At 26.9% G+C, this 9233-nt stretch overlaps 1 long non-coding RNA gene across 1 annotated transcript; it reads right to left on the bottom strand.

The window, feature by feature from the left end:
- Positions 1 to 2748: 2748 nt before the first annotated feature.
- Positions 2749 to 6779, bottom strand: LOC136084319 (uncharacterized). The gene is made up of 2 exons (XR_010640478.1): positions 6507 to 6779; positions 2749 to 2925 (listed from the first exon to the last, which is right to left on the bottom strand). It is a non-coding gene; the product is annotated as an uncharacterized LOC136084319 (long non-coding RNA).
- Positions 6780 to 9233: the final 2454 nt, after the last annotated feature.

Genomic DNA, 9233 nt, shown 5'->3' with positions numbered 1-9233 from the left:
TTCTTAAAACAAGATAAATTAATATTTGAAGACTCATGAAACTTAGTATGCATTAATGGAGACATCAGGTCTCTAAGAAATTTAGATAGTTGGTACTTATAGATACTAGAAGGTTCAATAGATCTAAAATTAGTTATTAAATTAATTGTTAATAATAAATTAAAAATCTAAGAAAAATTCAATTTGCGGCTCTTTTAAAAACCGTTTATACAAGCTGGATGCGATCCGAGCGGACCCTGAACTACTTGCTTATTTAGAATTATCAAATTTTAGTAAAATTATTCACTTTTATTTAGCCAATTTTACATTTTGCGCAATTGAATTTCATTAACCAAAATGACATTTTTTTATTCCATATGAACTTACAACTTCTGCACCAAATGCTTTATTTAAACTTAGGTTGCTTAATTTGCTTCTAATGATTCTAAAATCTTAGTTTTTATTGTTATATTAAAAAACTTTGTTGTGTCTTCTATAAAAAAAAACTAGATATTCAACAAACCAAATTTAAAAGTAATTGATTTAATAAATGAGTTTGTGGCATAATTCGTTACAAATATATAATATTCTCAAAATAATATTATTGCTTTAAAACTTGTTCCATTAATTCCTTGTATTTTACATCAACAACTGGATTTCTTATTAATTGAACTTCCCATACATTTTCAACAGCATTATTTATGACTCCGTAATTACCAAGTTTACACTTAAATCAGATTCATTTGTTGATATAGACATAATCATTCCAAGTATTTATTATTCTTATGTTGCCTAAAGCTAAATTATGGATTTATACGTTCTAGTTCAGGGTTGGACTGGCCAGGTTGGTTAGGGGGGGAGGAATTTCTCCGGCTCCTGCCATGTCTGAAGGTCTTGGGCCTCACCATAAATCAAAATACACAAGTAAAACAAATAAGAATATAAATTAGTTATAACTATTTGTTGTTTATATGCTCAATTTTGCAAAGACAATACAATAAATAATTTTTCTACGATTAAAATATGAAAGTGTAATAATAATTATAATGATAAGCACTGACTTTTAAGAAGCCAATGCTTCACAACCATAAGAAGCCAATGCTTCCCAACCATAAGAAGCAAATGCTTGCCAACCAGAGAGACTCAGAAATATTTAATGGAGATTTTATTATTTAAAATATTATTGGTTATGAGTAAACATTATATTTTAGTTTTTTGTATCTATAAAAAATATATAGTAAAATACAATTGGAGTTTAGCTTTAAATAAAGTAAAATGAGTTATCTAAAAAGTTTTTTTTAAGAAAAAAATTTATGATTTTCAATTTGTGTTAATGGCTATGTTCTTTAAACAATAAAATACAAATCGTTTTTGGTAACCATAGCCATAAATCCATTTTAGCATAGTAAAATGTGGAGAAAATAAAGTGGTGCGACGCTGCAATTTTGAATTACTTTATTTCTAAAACCTTGCATATGGGTTTCTTTTTTTAAACGTGTCGAATAAATTGATGAACGGAGTGCATGGTCGTGCAGAAATTTCGTATACCCTTATAACAAACTGTGATTAAGGGTTTAACTTATTTTTGCTAAATTTTTTTTACCATAAGAGCCTTATCTACGTGTCACCCCCTGGGCTGTTCTAATTTTTGCGTTAAAATTAAAATATTACTATTTTTTATTAGATCTGCTATTTTATTATTATCTATAACTATTACTTTTTATTAGATCTGTATCTATAATTATAATTTTTTATAAGATCTGTATCGTATGTTGGTGTTATAAGAGCTTTATGCAATTTAAGAATTATTTTCTTTCTTTTTTTTTTTTTTTGTATTTCATTTTTTTACTGTTTAACAAAATTAATCAAGCACCATTTTTGTGCATACAATATAAAATATAAACTTTTCTTATGACAATGATTTTTTTAAAATAAAGAATTAAACAGACAGGGGCTAAAGGAAGATGAAGATGACAATACGTCATCGCAATTTTTTTATAGAGCCCCTATATACTTTCAATAGAATATAGATACTATATTAATAACGGGCACAAAACTGCTGCGCTGATAAGTAAATCAAATAAAGGTAAAAAACTGAAAAAATGGAATTAAATAATTTCCCAGCCGGCACGGGGACGTACAAAAAACGTACAATGAATGTTCAGACGGAACGTCTTAGACGCGTTCAAAACACAGCAATGTATAGACGCTCAAGGACGTCTTATTCGGACGTTCAAAAGACGTCCTATAAAGACCTAAGTAAGACGTTCCTTTTAAATTCAATTTTCTGGAATTAAGCGCGCGTTCTATAGTAGTTCTACTTAAATTCCATATGCGTACGAAATATTGTACGCATATGGAATTTAATCAGAACTACTATAGTTTACTATATGGGCGTGAGTCACTATAGTAGTTCTACTATACACTACAGTGTATAATAGAACTACTATAGTGACCCACGACCCTTTAATTATCTGGAATTTAATCAGAACTACTATACAAAGTAAATCAGTATAAAAAGTAAAGTATAGTATACTTTACCACGACCCTTTAATTATCTGTTTATCTAATTATCTGGAATTTAATCAGAACTACTATATATAGTAGTTCCCATAATATATAATCAGAACTACTATATATAGTAGTTCTGATTAAATTCTAGATAATTAGATAAACAGATAATTAAAGGGTCTTGGGTCATAATGATAAAGTTGAAAACATAATAGAAACGGGAACAGTTTCGCCTAAATAAACCAATAGAATACACAATTTAAAGTATACATTATCTACAAAATATTTCAGATTACAGATTTAAAAAATTGTCTTCAAAACTGTCATTTTCGCTGCTTCCTTTCTCACGACCACCGCCTTTTCTGTCCGGCGCTCTTTTTAGGACATTACCAATGCACTTTTCTATTTCATTTCCAGCATACTTGAGCATGGCCTCTGTGAAAAGAAAAAAAAAATAACATAAGAAAGTTTAGAATAATAGTTCATGTTGCTTTCACACACTTAATTAAATATTAACAACAACAACAAAAACTTTTTATGATATATTTATGATATATTTATTATATAAAGTATAGTTTCAACACTGAAACTAATAAATCAAATAAGTCTAATAAAACTAAAAACCCAAGGCAAATTATATATATATAATATATATATATATATATATATATATATATATATATATATATATATATATATATATATATATATATATACATTTCAACAATAATTATATAACTGATATTGCAGACATTAGTCAGCAATATGACGTCACGCTGATTTAGGGATAGGCGAGGGCTTCAGTACATACATCGACTGATTTAGGGAGAACTCGCAAGGGAGTTGATAACACATCGAAGGGTTTGGGTTGGGGCAGGGATCAATTTATTTTTATTATTCTTCCTTTTCCCTCTTCTTTTTCTACTAAATGTTACTAAAAGAAGGTAAGCAATTTTATCACGTTTTGCTTACCTATACATGCACATGTAGATATATATATGTATTATATATGAATATATATATAATAAAGAAATATGCTGATATGAGTAAATAAGAAACAAAAAAACTATAAAATTTACAACTAGAGATAAATTTATTCAACATAAATGAACTTTTCAGTTTCCGCTTCGTGCAAAACAGGAAATATGGCGAGCCCCCTGCATTCTCGAAGACAAACACACTTTTTTTTCAAGTCACTTTTGGAAATGAGTTTTTTTTCAACTTTTCCGTAAATTTTTTCCACTAACAGTGCCATATTAAACCTTAATGATGGAACTGGTTTGACATATAAAGTAAAAAGATACCTTCGATTGATAACATCACAATGAAAAGTTTCATTATTTTCATTTTCTGTCACAAAAGCAACTGAATAGTCAGTAAGAAGGAAGCATCTGTCTTTTTTATTTTTCGATATTTTTGTAAATAAAGACTTATGTGGAACATGTTTAAAAAATTTTTTAAATTCTACTTGTCTTTTACACACTTGTACAATAGGGTTACTTGAGTTGTTAACTGACTGCTTTAGTCTTTGAAGAAAATTTTTAAATGGAAAACAAGAAATACTGTTAACTTAACAGTATTTCTTGTTTTCCATTTAAAAATTTAACTTAAGTGAGCAGCAACAATTAATACAATCATCAGCTAAATGAAGTAGGTTATGTACATTATATACAGTAAAAATTTCTCGGTAAATATACTTACATGAATAAACAAAATGTGCCATCATACTGCGAGCATAAACTAAGTGATTGTTGCGAAACTGGTCATTAGATGTCAACATAATACCAACAGAAGTACTTAACAGAAGAAAATGCTCATATATCTGTTCAGATACAACACGCTTTAATACAACAGGACCTAAATATATCAAAAACTGCCTAAACTCTGTAGCTTTCCAACGATCTAGAAATTGAAGACTTCTTGGTTGACGAGCAAATTCACTCGGCATACTTCCATTTAAACAAGTTAATTTTCTGGAAATTTCAGCTATTTGGGATGCAGATATTTTTCCAGCAGGCCCTTTCAGTAAATATTTTAAGATACGTTTTGTAACACATAAACAAACCAAATACATATAATCTAAAACAAAAGAATTAATACAGGGAATCCCAATGTTCACAAGTGGAGAAACAGCTTTTTGATGATCAAGATAGCCATAGTTTTGGAAAGTCAACTCGAAATTCAAATTGAAATCAATTTCATCATTGAAAACAACTCTTCCGTTATGCGAGCTATGCACACAACACCTTTCACAAGAGTTGTAGCCAGTGTGGCTTACAACACTCTTTAAATAGGCTCTAGCTGGAACATCACAAGTAAAAACTTTAATTGTTAAACTAATATGAACTCCATCAAAATCAATTCCACCTTCTTTAATTTCCATCCATTCCTTCACAAAATCTGATAGGAAATCTACCAAAGGGTCAGGTTTACAATTTCAACAAAAAATTCCAATAATAAAAACGTCTGAACCCTCAAACATACTAAGAATAGGCCATAGCTAAACAGTAGATGACCGAAGAGTCATCTACTGTTTAGCTATGGCCTATTCTTAGTATGTTTGAGGAAGGCCATCAATATTTACAAGTAAATTGATCAAAAAATCATTTTTAACAGCTAAATATGTTAACATTCTTGTAACTTCACTCTTAATTCCAAAGTATGCATATTCGCCACCACATTTATTTTGAGTTACTATTTTTCTTGGAGAGTTTAATAGTGTTCGGGCATCTTTCGGAAGATTTAATCCTGTTTCTCTAAGAATACATAATAACTGGTTAATCGATTCACAACTCCATTTATTTTCAGTTGCACACGCATCTAACCTCAGATTTAAATGTGTTAGTGACTTATGTTTTTCATATTCCTCTGATAACACTTTATCTGAATCATCTGCATCTTCAATTAGGTTTTCTGAATCTGAAATTGAATCCATATCAGTTTGAAATTCTGAAGCTATATGAACATTTGTATTCAATGAATCTTGGAAGTACTCTGTGGCACACATTTCTCTTTGAACTGTCTCTTCCTCTGTTATTTCCATCACCTTTTATTTATCTGATACCACCTACTTGATCTTGAATTCATTTTATAATATGGTTTGTGATTTGAAATGTTTAAAATATGGTTATATACTTTGTTAGTATATAACAAAGCTTTGTTGTATATATATATATATATATATATATATATATATATATATATATATATATATATATATATATATATATATATATATATATATATATATATATATATATATATATATATATATATATATATATAGGTATATAATTTGCAATTGAAAACATTTTTTTAAAAGTATTTAAGTTGATTTTTCTGAAATTGAGTTTTCGTGGGTTTAAATTAAGTCAGGGAAAACAGGTAGAAAATCAGGGGAAAAGTGAATATAAAAGATTTTTGTTCAAAATGAGTATAATACTCAGAAAAATGTCGGGTCATATACTACTATATATAAAATACTATATAGTAACTATATATATCCTACTATTTAGTATATATTAGATATTCATTTTAATCATATCATACATTTATATATTTAATATAGCTATAATAAATAAATAAATATGTATATATATATATATATATATATATATATATATATATATATATATATATATATATAATATATATATATATATATATATATATATATATATATATATATATATATATATATATATATATATATATATATATATATATATATATATATATATATATATATATATATATATATATATATATATATATATATATATATATATATATATATACTTTTCACTGGGTCACCATCATCAGCTTGTAAAACAATATGTATACTATATATTAACTATATGAAATTTTCAAGATTATGATGATGGTGACCAAATATTTAGTTAATGTGTTTTTAAATATAAAATTAAAAAAAAATTATTTACAATATCTTCGTAAAAGTCTGTTAAACCTATAGGTTTAACTTATTAATTATCATTACAATGATAATTAAAACTTACTATTAAATTGACTTTAAGCAACTCCTTGTGAAACCTTTGGATATTAACATTTCCATGGTATTAGTTTTAATTTGAGATAAAAAAAAATGTCGTTGGGTTTAACAACTAAACTGCGCATAGTTAACCATAAAAATTTAAAAAATAATAAGTTATTATAAACCGGGAATTGTAATTTTGTTTAGTTGCTTGTTTGTCCAGTATTTTTATTATAATTCATCACGCTTTCTGAATGTAATTAAGACGTCTTTCAAACGTCCTACGCAAGTCTGAAATATTTTATTTGGTTCCGAAATAGTTCCAGGACGTCCAAGACGCAAATTGAACGTACATTGTACGTTTTCTGTACGTGCCTGTGCCGGCTGGGTTATAACTTAAACGAGCTTAATGTTAAAATTTCCTAAATTTCGCAAATTAGAGTACCAATTATGATCATATTTATTTTTAACTACTATTTTAGAGGTATTATCAGTTTGTAGATAAATTAAAAAACTTCTTTGTATGTAGACCCCAGTGGGCACAGGACCTAAATAAGACGTCTTTTGAACGTTCAAAAGACGTCCAAAACGTTTAATAGACGTTTAAAAGACGTCTTTTTTACGTCCTGTGCCCACCGGGACACCATCTCTATGTGTTTAAATTAAGTTAAATAATCTATTGTTATAAACTATTTGATAACCATTTATTTGGTTAAGTAAATTTTTATTAATTACACTGATCAACAAATAAAATTTTATTGTGCATATCTTGTTAACTAGGTGGTTTTTTAAAACAAATTAAATATGCTGATTTCAAATATGCAAACCATTTTTCACCATCACGTCAAGTTGTAAAGATATTTGGGTTTAAATCTTTAGTATTTAAGGTAAAGTCCCTAATATTGTCGAAAAAAAAGTTATTCAAAAGTATGTCAACCTGGGTCTCAAAAGAAGCGTATTTTCATAGAGATTTTAGAAAACATAAATATTTTTTCTTAAAATTTATTAACAAAAAAATTATGTCAAAAAATGCTTAAGACTCTTAAAAAAATTTCAACAGAATATTATTCAGCAATAATACAAAAATTACTTATTTTTATTACAAATGAATAACATTTTTAAAATCTCTGTGAAAATACGCTTCTTTTGAGACCCAGGTTGACATACTTTTGAATAACTTTTTTTCGACAATGTTAGGGACTTTACCTTAAATACTAAAGATTTGAACCCAAATATCTTTACAACTTGACGTGATGGTGAATAATGGTTTGCATATTTGAAATCAGCATATTTAATTTGTTTTAAAAAACTACTTAGTTAACAAGATATGCACAATAAAATTTTATTTGTTGATCAGTGTTATTTTTATCAAAAGTTATGTAATTATCTTTAATAAATATTGTAAAACCGGTGTTTTTATTATTAAATTATTTTGCACTTGAATAAATATTAGAATCTACATAAATTTACAACAAAATTAACGGCTGGAGCAAGAAGAAGACATCGTTTTTGTCTTATAGTCGTGCACCTTGTTAAATTTTTTTTATAAGTAATTTAAAAAGTTGCATAGCTTTTAATGTTTATTAAAAACAAGTAAAACTTGTTTTTTAACAATGTAACATTGTATATCTACAATTAACTAACTAATTAAGGTAACTAATTAAGGTAACTAATTTAACTCTTAGTTAACTTTAACTTATAACAACATTTTTCTGTTGGAATAAATCATATCAGCAATTAAAGCTGTCAAAAGGGGGAGAGAGGATCAGAGGTATTTTGTCATGGACCCCGATCATATCCAAAGGCCCAGATTTATGGTTTATAAAATTTTATGCTTGCATAACTTTAAAAACATATTGCATCTAAACAATGATCTAAACAACGTTTTTTATGTTAGAACCAGCGTAAATTTTAAGTTCAATTATTATAAAATCAAAAGGGTCAAGTAGAAAAAAAAATGTTGAAGAAAATATTTTGAGATTTATTTGGATTTATAATGTATTATTCGAATACAATACAATTAGATTACTGGCTTGAATTTAAATTAATGGCCTAATAATTCAATTTAAATTAATCGCCTAATAACTCAATGCACCCAATGCAATTAGATTAATGGCTTGAATTTAAATTAATCGCCTAATAATTGAATTTAAATTAATCGCCTAATAATTCAATGCACCCTAGTGTGGATACACCCTAGTGTGGATATTTTAGGAAAATCATAATACATATTTATATTTTCAAAGTTTTATGTTGTTATTTAAAAATATTACTATCTTTTATATTTAACACTTTATTTTAAGCAACTATAATTGTTCGTCAGTGTTTAAAAATCATTGGACGTCGAAGAAAGTGTTGCAACTTATGCTTATGTTCATGAAGAAAATATAACTGACTTTAGTTTCAAGAATGTATAAAGGTAAATCATTTTTTTAATACGCCATTTATTCAACCTATTGATATTTTTGTTATGACAAACTCAATATGATCATTTCGGATCATTCAAATAATTTTAATAAACCAAAAACTAATTAACAAAACTCCATTTGGACAAGCATATTGTTTTATCTTGGTTTTTACAACAACAAACTTTAAAAACATTTTTATCAGGTGCTGCAAAACACTTTATAAAGGACAAAGCTAATTAGGACGCAACTTCATCACAAATACTTATAAATGACGTGCATATGCCCTACAAAAAGGTTTATCGATAAACGAAGTTTAAAATAGTGTTTATAAGTGCAATAAAAAC

The sequence above is a fragment of the Hydra vulgaris genome, chromosome 08 (genome assembly GCF_038396675.1).
Source record: "Hydra vulgaris chromosome 08, alternate assembly HydraT2T_AEP".
NCBI classification, from domain to species: domain Eukaryota; kingdom Metazoa; phylum Cnidaria; class Hydrozoa; order Anthoathecata; family Hydridae; genus Hydra; species Hydra vulgaris.
This window is presented reverse-complemented; position numbering and strand designations above follow the sequence as displayed.